This window comes from Cavia porcellus, unplaced genomic scaffold (assembly GCF_034190915.1).
Source record: "Cavia porcellus strain 051 isolate PalLab524CR breed Dunkin Hartley unplaced genomic scaffold, mCavPor4.1 scaffold_2, whole genome shotgun sequence".
NCBI lineage: Eukaryota > Metazoa > Chordata > Mammalia > Rodentia > Caviidae > Cavia > Cavia porcellus.
This window is the reverse complement of record NW_026947485.1, coordinates 95,939,931-95,950,800: the sequence shown is the minus strand read 5'-3', so window position 1 is coordinate 95,950,800 and position 10,870 is coordinate 95,939,931. Positions and strand designations below refer to the sequence as shown.

The following is a 10,870-nucleotide window of genomic DNA, read 5'->3' as shown; positions in this document are numbered from 1 at the left end:
ATTTAGTTTTAGTTTTTTTTTCTTTTTCTAAAATGGATTTGGGAAAAAAAAAAAAAGTCCAGCACCGAAGAGCTCAGAGTGTAGGGCATGCGCACTGCCGGCGCCACCAAAACGCGCAGGCGCCGTGAGCTGCGCGCCTGCAAGGGGCAATTTGGGATCTCTGGTGTGCAGCAAGGGCTGGTGCTCGGAGGGCCCTTGTTGGGGTCTTGAATAGGGTGGGTCCAATAAAGAGAGTCTGTAGTCGGGTAGGTGTAGTGTACTTGTTCTGACATCTACAGGACCAACCCCAGACCTGGAGATCTCCGGAGTGGATCGCAGCACCCTCCCACCCCACACTCCCCGCGAATCGCGAGGCGCTTCTGGGGCTGAGGGGCAGCGAGAGCAGGGCACTAGTACTGGATGCGGGTTATTTTTTTATCCTCTGCATTCTGACAGTAGAGGGTGGGAGATAGGGGTTTGAAGAGGACTGCTGAGCAGTGTTGGGCCAAGGAAGCTTTGGCATTTGAATGCTATAGCTTAGCCCAAGTCAGGCCCAGACCTCATTCCTTCTGGTCGCAGAAGTCAGGTGCCTAGCTTTGGGCTCAGTGACAGAAGTCTGAAGGTCCTGGAGATCAGAGTGTTTAAGCACAGAAATTTGAGATTGAGAATGAATTTTACAGTTGCTGTGTGTAGTCAGAAGATGATTGCATCTTTTTACACCTGTTTTTGACCATCACATTTCAAAAACTGTAAAGTACCTTGGAAGAAAATTGGAAGGTCGGTGTTTTTCAAATTTGAGGTGTCACCCTTGTGGTATGGTACTCTTTACGAAACTGGAATTTCTTTTCCAGGATCGTTTAATTTTTTTTTTCTCATTACTTTGTATTCTGGGCTCATGATTTAGTGGAAGATAATTCAGTCTTTGTACTTACGTTTTCGCTTGTGTTCATAAGTTAGCGTATGTCCTTGATAATAATGGAATGTTGCTTCTGTTTGTGTGGGGATCACACCATGAAAATTGTCACTGCATTTTCTATAGGTAATTACTCATCCACAGTGTGTGAAACAGTACCACAGATGTGATATGTACAGAATACAAAAAGACATTTTTAATTGTAAAAACATTTGTTTTGATGATTGCAAAGATTGGTACTCCAGACTAATTGCAAAATTGGTACGGCAATATTTCCATTCTCCATGGATTCTTGTTATCAGATGTTAGTCTTTGATCCATGTTATCCTATGTGGACTGTCCAAATAAAAATAGTCTCAAAATTGCCAGTTTTCAGCTTCATGGACAAGATAAGTATTAATTTTTATGTACTTCCTTAAATGAAGTTGAAAAACTAGTCAGAAAATTAAAGACTGATATAGCCTTCTCTTTATTCTGTTTTCATAAGTTCAACAAATCATGTCTCATTTTAATTTTTACAGAAAACTTTCCTTGCCTGTCTCCATTTCTCACTTTTTGTTGTTGTTGTTTTTTGAGACAGAGTCTTGCTGTTTAGTTTAGCCCGGCCTGGAACTCAGCAATTCTTGCCTCAGCCTCCTGAATGCCGCGATGCATGTGCTACCCTGCCCAGCTGGTTTTGTTTTTTGAGATAAAATTTTACTATGTAGTTTTGGCTGACCTTGAACTCACTACTTAACCCAGACTCGCCTTGAACTCGGCAGTACTGTGCCTCCTGAGTGCTGGAATTTCAAGCATAGCCCACTATGTCTGGCTCATTTCTCACTGTTTTGAATCACCAATTTCATCTGAGTGGTTACTAGTTATTAATTTTTCAGCCTCATATCTTCCATTTTACCTTTTGTATGCTCTCTGATCTTTCTGGTGCCTGGTATTCCTAACTGAATTGTCACCACCTTTGTTCCTTAATAAGGCATACCATAGCTTTTTTACCTGCCTCCTGCCTTCCCCTTGGGTCCCTCCAGTTTTAATATGTTTTTCCATTTAGGTAGAATGGCCTTTCTTTTGGACAGCAGGAAAAAAAATCCCTCTTTTTTTGCCACAAGTTTGCTAATTTCTATGTGCTACCCTAACATGTTTTAGGTCTCTAATTCTCCTTTGGTCTAGGACTTTGTCAAATAATTCTCAATACTGTATTCACCTGACTTTATTTTCCCAACCATCTGAAATTGTTGTTGAAATTAGTAATTTCATGTTTTTCATGTGTTGAGAACAGGTTTGTTGAATGGAATTGATATGAATAATAATAGAAGTTATTTTGAACTCATTCATAATGTTGGGAGAAGTTTGAAAAGGAGAAAGTAGCAATTTCAGTCTTATTTTCAAGGACAGGATCGTTGTACTTGTGTCCAGGTAACCTCAGTTTTATTTAGTTTGTAGTCCTGGTGATGGAATCCAAGGCCTTGTGCATATTAGGCAAGTACTCTACTACTGAGCTATTTTCCTAACCCTATGTTATTTTAATGTACTAAATTACTCCTATTGTAACATAATAGATAGATGATAAGTATTATTACTAATAATGTGCCTTTGCACAGTAGTTCTTCAACATTTTGATTCCAGGACCCTTTGTATTTTTAATGCATTGAACATTTTAAATAGTTTTTATTTGTATGTGCTTATTTTCCTAATTTGTACACAACTCAACACTTGTAGTTTCAGTTCTGACAGTTTGGAATGCATTGAGCTGTCTTCATAGGAAGAAAGCTGAGCAAACTGAACATCAGTATCATTTAAAAAATTTATCAGATAATTGAGGTCCCAGGACAAATGGCAGTTCTGAAAGTGTAGAGGCAAGCCTAGAAAATCAAAATTGAGAGCAAGTTACCAGCAACTTCTTCCTCCTGAGGCACTGACGAGAAGGAACACTTAAAATGGTCATCAGTGAGGTTCCTGGAGGTCAAGTATAGATTCCCTTGAGAGAATCCTACAGAGTTTTTTTTTTCCTTCCAGAAACTACCAGAATCTCATAGAAATGATTGGAGAAAACAATTCCCTGTTGCTTTGTACCTGGGTAGAGGAAAAATAGCCATTTTGAAAATTGCCCAGTGAAAAAGTAATGTGTTTGGTATATCCAAAGCCCTTCCCTCAAGAGGAAAACTACTAGGACTCTAGTGGCAAACCTATGGCATGTGTGCTGCAGTGGGCGTGCAGAGCCTTCTCTCAGCACCGAGCCAAATAGTACCAGCAGCCACGCATCAGATAACAGCACAGAGGGTCCCTGCACATGCTCAGGAATGTGTATATAAATTATTTATATATAATAACCTGTTTGGGGCTGGGGATTTAGCTCAGTGGCATAGTGCCTGCTTGGCAAGTGTGAGGTTATACGGTCAATTCCTGGCACCAAAATAAATAAATAAATCATTTGTTTGGACTGGCTGTGAATTTTAATACATTTGTTTTTATTAACACAGTATGTTAGCTTTGGGCCAAGTGTGGTGGTCTGTGTCTGTAATCCCAGCACTCAGGAGGCTGAGGCAGGAAGATTGCTGTCAGTTTGAAGTCAGCCTAGCTACATGAGCAAATTCAAGGCCAGTGCATGTAATGAGATCCAATCTAAAAAAAATTTTTTTAGCTTTGAGTTTTCTTATGAAAAGTTGAAATTTAATATCTAAGATTTAACAAAGAGATGTTCTAATTAAGAGACTGAGATTCTTTTAATGTTATGCTGTCCCCCTGGCATATTTGAAACTGCAGTATGCTATTTAGTTTGTTAAGAATTGTTTGTTAAAAATTTATGAAAACAAGAGCAAGGATATATATATATATATATATATACATATACTTGCTTGGACTGACTGTGATTTTAGCAGAAGCTCCCACAAGGTAGGAAATGCACTCAGATGCCTTTATCAGAGCTGGCTAAAAGCTGTGATCAGTGAGACATTGCCCTCTTGTGCTGGTGGTCAGTAAATTCAAGAGGAACTCCAAGCTGAGAATTATTGCCATAGATCATTGATTGAGGGAATATCCAATTCTTTGGTGTTAACTAATAGTGATAGCTGTTTTTGTTATAGGGATAGATTGGGTGCTTCATTTTTTAAAAAATTTTATGTTTTTTTTTAGACTCCAAGTCTTGAACATGAAGAAATGACTACATCAAAAAAAGCAAAACTGAAAACAGAGAGTGGAAGATCATTCCAACAGGCCTGGACAGAGTTTTTTGGAGCGATTGAACGCAATGGGAAAGTGTTCTGTGTTCTGTGTGGTGAAAGTATTGTGTGTCGCACATCAAGTGTTAGACGGCACTTTGACACCAACCACAAAAGTGTTGCTCAACTTGGGGAAACTGAAAGGAAAGAGTTTCTAGAAGGAAAATTGAGGAAATGTCATTCCCAATATCTTATTTATTGCAACTATCTTTCTAAAACAAATCATCTGACTGCTGCCAGCTTTCAAATTTTACTGTGCATAGCAAAATACGGTAAGCCCCTCTCTGATGGAGATTTTATTAAAATGGCCATGTTGTCTGGGAGTGAGTCCCTTTTTCATGATTTCCTAAACAAGGATAAAATTATGCAACACATCTCTGAGATGCCACTTAGCAGAAATAAAAGATCGAGTCCTGCACATGGCAAATGATGTTAGTCAGCAGCTCACCACTGATTTACAAAAGGCAGCCTGTTACTCCATGTGCTTGTATGAAAGCACAGATATAAATAATCATGCAAAACTAGCAGTAATTTTGCGTTATGCAGTTGGTGACATTGTGAGAGAAGAGCTGGTGAAGCTGGTCTCTTTGCCTGGAAGAACAGAAGGGGTAGATATCTACAGTGTGTAATGGAGGCTTTTTTGTCACAAGACATAAGACCAGAAAACGTGGTTTCAATTACTAGTGACGGGGCACCTCACATGGTTGGGGAAACATCTGGTTTCATACAGTTTTTTATTAAAGAAGCAAAACATCCAATCATTCAGTTTCATTGTATTATACATCAAGAAGCTCTTTGTACCAGGGAAAGCCGCAAAAAATTAGATGATATCCTCAAAGATGGTGAATTATATCATGGCTCATGCTCGTAATTTTCGACAGTTCCAAGCACTGCTTGATGAGGTTCAGGCACAGTACAGTGCTTTACTCATGTCCAGTCATGTCTGGTGGCTGAGCAGAGGACAAGTCCTGGAGAGATTTGTAGCCTGTTTGGATAAAATCAGGCTGTTTATGAGGGAAAAAGGGCATGACCACACACAGCTCACTGATGTGACCTAGCTTACTAACCTCATGTTTTTTTTTACAGATTTTATACTACATTTCAATGTACTGAACAAAAAAACTACAAAGTGTAGGGAAAACAGCTGAAAGAATGTTTTATGATATTAAAACATTTGAGAAAAAACTGCAGGTTTTTGAGAGAGACCTTGAAAGTGGGCAGCTGAAATATTTTCTAAATCTAAAAATACATTTAGAAAATTCTACAACTTTTACAGACAATCCTACAGGCCAACAGGAAATCTATAAGGAATTTTCTAGCATTGTGGCAACTGCAAAGGCAAATTTTAGTAACAGATTTTTACAGTTCCATAGGGTGGAGGCAACCCTGTGTTTTCTTACTTCTCCAGATAAAGTCAAATTTGAAGAACTTGACCTTTCCTGCTTATACTGGTTAGATTTTGGAAATCTGGAAATGGAGCTATTGGAATTTCAGGAAAGCTCTATCTGGAAAAATAAATTCTATGACCTGCATGCAACACTTGAGAAGATAGAGATGGTAGAGTGTGAAGGGGTGGCAAAGGACGGAACAGTTGGTAGTTCTGAAAATGAAATCCTTAAAGTGTGGAATTCTCTGCCAAATAATTTTAAGTCCATGAAAGCAGTTGGGATTGCTTTTCTTACTTTGTTTGGATCATCTTATACTTGTGAGCAGCTGTTTTCAGCTTTGAATTGTATCAAATCTGACACAAGAAAACAGACAGATGATGTGAGTGCTGCATGTGTTGCTCTCAAACTAACGAAGTATGAGCCAAGGTTTGACAGATTATCAGCATGCATACAGCAGCAAAGATCACATTAATTGTGAAGCAGCTTGCCAAATCCAAGCTTTTGCCTTCCAATAAACAGCTGTATCTTGAAAAGGTGTAATTGTGTTTTTCTTTTAAGCAAAACATGTTAATGTAAGAGTTTTCTAAAGTAAAATCTTGGGTATTCTGGTTTAATTGCAGCATTGGCATTTCTCAATAAATAAATGGGTTTTGTGTTTTGGGTTGCAGTTTGGGCACTGGGTCTCTAAAAGATTTGCCTTCTGTGTGCTAGTCTTATCTGATCTGAGGGAAGGGCAGTTAGATACTTTAAGGACCCTCTAGCTTTTCTCTATCTTTTAGAGGGAGTCAAAAAAAAAGGTTGCAGAATGCCTTTGAAGGTGATAGCCCAGGGACTCATGCTTATTGAACAAACTGAGATTCATTCAGTCATACAATGATAGCATATAAACAGGACTCTAGTGGCAAATAACAGAGAATTGTAAAAACAGACCTCAGTTTAATCGAAGTTTCTAGGGAAACCCAAAGACAGTACAGCAGATGAAAGCCAGAATAAAAGAAGGATTTGAAGCCTCTGACATCGATAGCTAAACAAACATCAAACACAACCTAACTTCTTGTGAGGCTGACTACCTCAGTTCATATATGTTAATTTAAGTACATCAGACCCAACTTTCAACAAAAATTTCTAAAACATGGTAAAGAGAAATGATAAAGACCATTGGAATCATTTTTAGAATGACAAAGATTTTTGAATACTTGATAAGGAATATAAAACAGTATATTAAGGGATCTAATGTAGAAATAGTATGCAAGAACATATGGGCAAAGGGGGAGGGGAAGTAAAAAGAAAGTGTGTTGTGTGCACATACATACTCCCCATGATGAATGGAATCAGCTATGTACTGCGAATGCAATAAAAATAAAACCAGAATATATGGGCAATGGAATTAAACACCAAGGCAGGTTAAAAAGGAAATGGTACATATTGAAAGCATTGCATCAGAAATGAAGGTCTTTTATAGATTTATCAGATGACCAGACTGACAGACTGCTGCCTCTCAATCAGTGAACTTCATTTTTCAATAAAAAGTGCCCTAAGAGAGGGCAGGGTGATGGGTTAAATGTAGACAGCACTCACCTGCTTCTTCTTGGTACAGAGTGAAGACATCTGAGAGCAGCCACTCTTTGCAATAGGTGATAGCAGGAAAACACTAGTTCAATTACGAACCCAGAAATTTGGAAAAACAGACTTGGATAGGAATTCAGAATAGGGCAGAGTGCTCCTGTGCCTGTTGAGTGGCAGTGCAGCAGAGGGAAGGGGTAGATGTAAAAGCAGTAAGTACCCAGAGAGCGTAGCTAGCTCAAGATTCAGCATCATGCAGAAGTGCAGTCAGGATGGGTAGATCTGGGACCTACATAACATACAGGCCCTGGGAAAGCTTTCTCCACTTTATATATATATATATGTGCAATGCAGTAACAGCTATTTTGAGAAGCACTTGTCTGAGCTTGCTGCTCTGGGAGTGAAATTCCCTGCATTTTCCTGTCTTCAGGAACCCACAACAAATACTGATATATTGAAAAACGACCTCTGCCTTGACAACCAGTTTGGCTTTAGGGGAGAGCATTTGAAACAAAAGAGTTGAGAATTTATCCAATGGTAAACAGGTCTCTGACATGTAAGAGCAAAAAGATGGCTTTCCCTGTAGGACCAGCAACTTAGGGTGCCACATGTGGGAGTCAGTGAAACAGGTGGTGCGCATGATTACCTGCGGGGCTAAGCCTCACAACACCAATACGTGGAGGATGTGCAGGGCTCACTTCTGTCTCTCATACTATTTCTCCTACCACGAGGCAAGCATCACTGTAGGTGATGCAGAGTGTAATGCACTGCAGTGACCAGCATCAGACCTGCTCTAGGCATGTGCAGAGAAAGTAACACTGAATTAATTTTTGATAGGGCAATCTTTGTGTTCCATCCTAACTCATACTGATGAGTGTGGCAGCTGAAAGGTATTACAATCGTCTCTGGTTCCAAACCATTCACTAAGCCCCCTGACATGCAACATGAAGACAAGGCTAAATATACCACAATGCTTGTTCTCTCTAAGGGGTACATAGCCTCATAGGTCACAGAAAGAACATCTGGGCAGCATAGGTACAAATACCTTGCCTGCTCAACCAATCTCGCTGGTAGAGAGGAAATATGAACTTACCGAAGACACTGATAGTGTTTGGCTAGTGGAGCCAAACCAAGTGAGTAGTTTAGGAAAGGATTAGAGTCCGTGAAAGTGAACCAAACAAAAACCTAGGAGATAAAAATTTCTACTGAAAGTATGGGCAACAGAAGCAAACAGTGTGAGGAGAGAGTGTAAAAACTAGAAGATAGGGCCAATGTAGTTGACCTTACACTCAAGAGATATCTTAAAAACAACAGAAGATCATGGAAAAAGGATCCAACAGTGGCTAAATGATAAAATGAATACAAATTTAAAAATGAATTGGGATTAGAAAGTGAACAGTGTTAAGAGATTTCACTTTACTAGTGTGTCACACTGTTAATAGTCTCAGTTCCCCAATCAGAAGACAGATCAGTTGTGTTAAAACACCAAAAAAAAAAAAAAAAAAGAATTCAATAGTATGCTATATACAAAAATGAAAAACAATATTTCACCCAGTGGGAGTATGACAAGGAGCAGGAGTTGAAAATTTACATGAAAATTGAAATGTTACAGCATGATATTACTGGTGTTTATCTGAATTTTTATGTCTAACTATTTACTAGGAACTAGCACCACATCTGAATGAAAAAGATATAAAAACCATGAATTTATCTATTACTTCTGAAATTTGATTTCAAGGTGGTTACCCCCAGATCTGGATTTCAGCAGAATTTATTGTGGATAAATAGATAAGTTCATATGTCTAACTATTTACTATGAAATAGCACCACATCTGAATGAAAAAGATATAAAAACCATGAATAATTCATTATTAGTCAATAAAATTGAAGAAGTAATTGAAAAACTTCGAAAAGCCCTGGTCCCAACAGAGTTACTGCCATATTCTATAAGATCTCTAAAGAAGATCTAACACCAACAATCTTCAATTTCTTTAATGAAATCAAAAGGGAAGCAGTACTTCCAAAGTTATTTCTAGGAATCAACCATTACTCTGAGCAAAACCAGAAAAGGAGCTAACAAAAAAAGAGAACTATAGGTCAATCTCTTTAATGAACATAGATGCAAAAATCCTTGATCAAATACTGGCCAACCAAATGCAGCAAATCAAAAATATCAGACACCCAAAACAAGTAGCTTTATCTCAAGGATGCAGGGATGACTCAACATATAGAAATCAATAAATATACCACATAAATAGAGGGCAGGTAAAAAATTACATAATCATCTCAATAGATATAAAGAATCCTTTGATAAAATCCAACCTCCATTTATGATAAAACCCTGAAAAATAAGCATAAAAGGTTTTTATTTCAATCTGACAAAAAGCACCTATAACAAATTAACAGTCAAAATCATATTTTTTTGTTTGCTCTTTTTTTTTCTTTTTAACTTTTTATCGGTATTAGGGATCAAACGACCGCCTGCTTGCAAGGCAGGTGCTTATGCCGCTGAGCTAAATCCCCAGCCCCTGAGTCAAAATCATATTAAGTGGAAAGAAGATGAAAGCTTTTTCTTTAAAACCAGGAATAAGACAAAAGGTGTCGCTATCACCACTGCTGTTTGATATAGTTCTCCAAATATTAGCCAGAGCAATCAGGCAAAAGAAAGAAATAAAAGGGGTATTTATAGGAAAAGAAGAATTTAAATTATTATATTCAGATGATGATTATCTCTATAGAAGACCCCAAAAAGGCTACCATAAGACTCCTAGAATTAACAACCAAATTTAGTAGCACAGCAGGATACAATCAACACTTGAACATCAGTGGTGTTCTGTACACCAATAATAAACTTACTAAGATAGCAGTTATGGAAATAGTACCTTTCACAATTGAATCAAGTAAAATTAAATACTTAGGAATCAACTTGCCCAAATGAAAGGCCTCTACAGTGAAAACCATAGTATTCTGAAAAAAGGAGGGTAAAGACAGAAAATGCAGAAAGTGGGAAGTAAGGTTAGGGATACAGCTCAGTGACACAGCGCCTGCCTAACAAGCATGAGGTCCTGAGTTTCACTGCTATTCCAGAAAAAAAAAAACAAAGGAAAGATATCTCTTGTTCCTGGATAGGCAGAAATAACATAGTCAAAATATCTATATTTCTAAAACTGTTATACAGATTCAACATGATCCTAATCAAAACACCAAGAGCATTCTTCATGAAACCAGGGAAAACAATTGTAAAATTCACGTGGAACCAGAGGATACTTAGAATAGCAAAAATAATTCTGGGCAACAAGGGAAAGACAGGAGATATTACAGTTCAAGATAGACTACAAAGCTACAGTGATAAAAAACTGCAGGTATTGTAAAAAATGAAACAAAACAAAACAAAACAAAAATCCACACCAGATTTGAGGATCTATGAAACAGGATAGAGAATGCAGAAACAATTCCAGGCATACTTGGCTACCTTATCTTTGATGAACTGTCCAAATATTTTCATTGAGGAAAGATAGCTTCTTTAAAAAATGGTGCTGGGCAAACTGGCTCTCTATATGCTGAAGATTGAATCTAGACTCATGCTTCTCACCATTCAATAAACTAAAATAAAAAATGATCAAAGATCTGAATGTTAAAAAAGAAACAATTTTCTGTATGACAAAGTAGGGAAAAGTCTTGAAGATATAGGCATAAGCAAAGACTTTTCAGACAGACCCTAGTTGCACAAGTAATAATACCAAGAATCAACAAACAGGATTGCATGAAGTTAAAAAACTCACAGTCTAATCCTAGTGCTCACAAGGCTGAGACAA

At 37.9% G+C, this 10,870-nt stretch overlaps 1 long non-coding RNA gene across 2 annotated transcripts; it reads left to right on the top strand.

Annotated features, from left to right (window-relative positions):
- The first annotated feature begins 37 nt into the window (after nt 1-37).
- LOC111754486 (uncharacterized) lies at nt 38-6,025 on the top strand. Of its 2 annotated transcripts, XR_010046262.1 has the most exons (3): nt 38-756; nt 4,019-4,376; nt 5,191-6,025. It is a non-coding gene; the product is annotated as an uncharacterized LOC111754486 (long non-coding RNA). The 2 variants fall into 2 exon arrangements; XR_002789166.2 differs by having other exon boundaries at nt 4,019-6,025.
- Nucleotides 6,026-10,870: the final 4,845 nt, after the last annotated feature.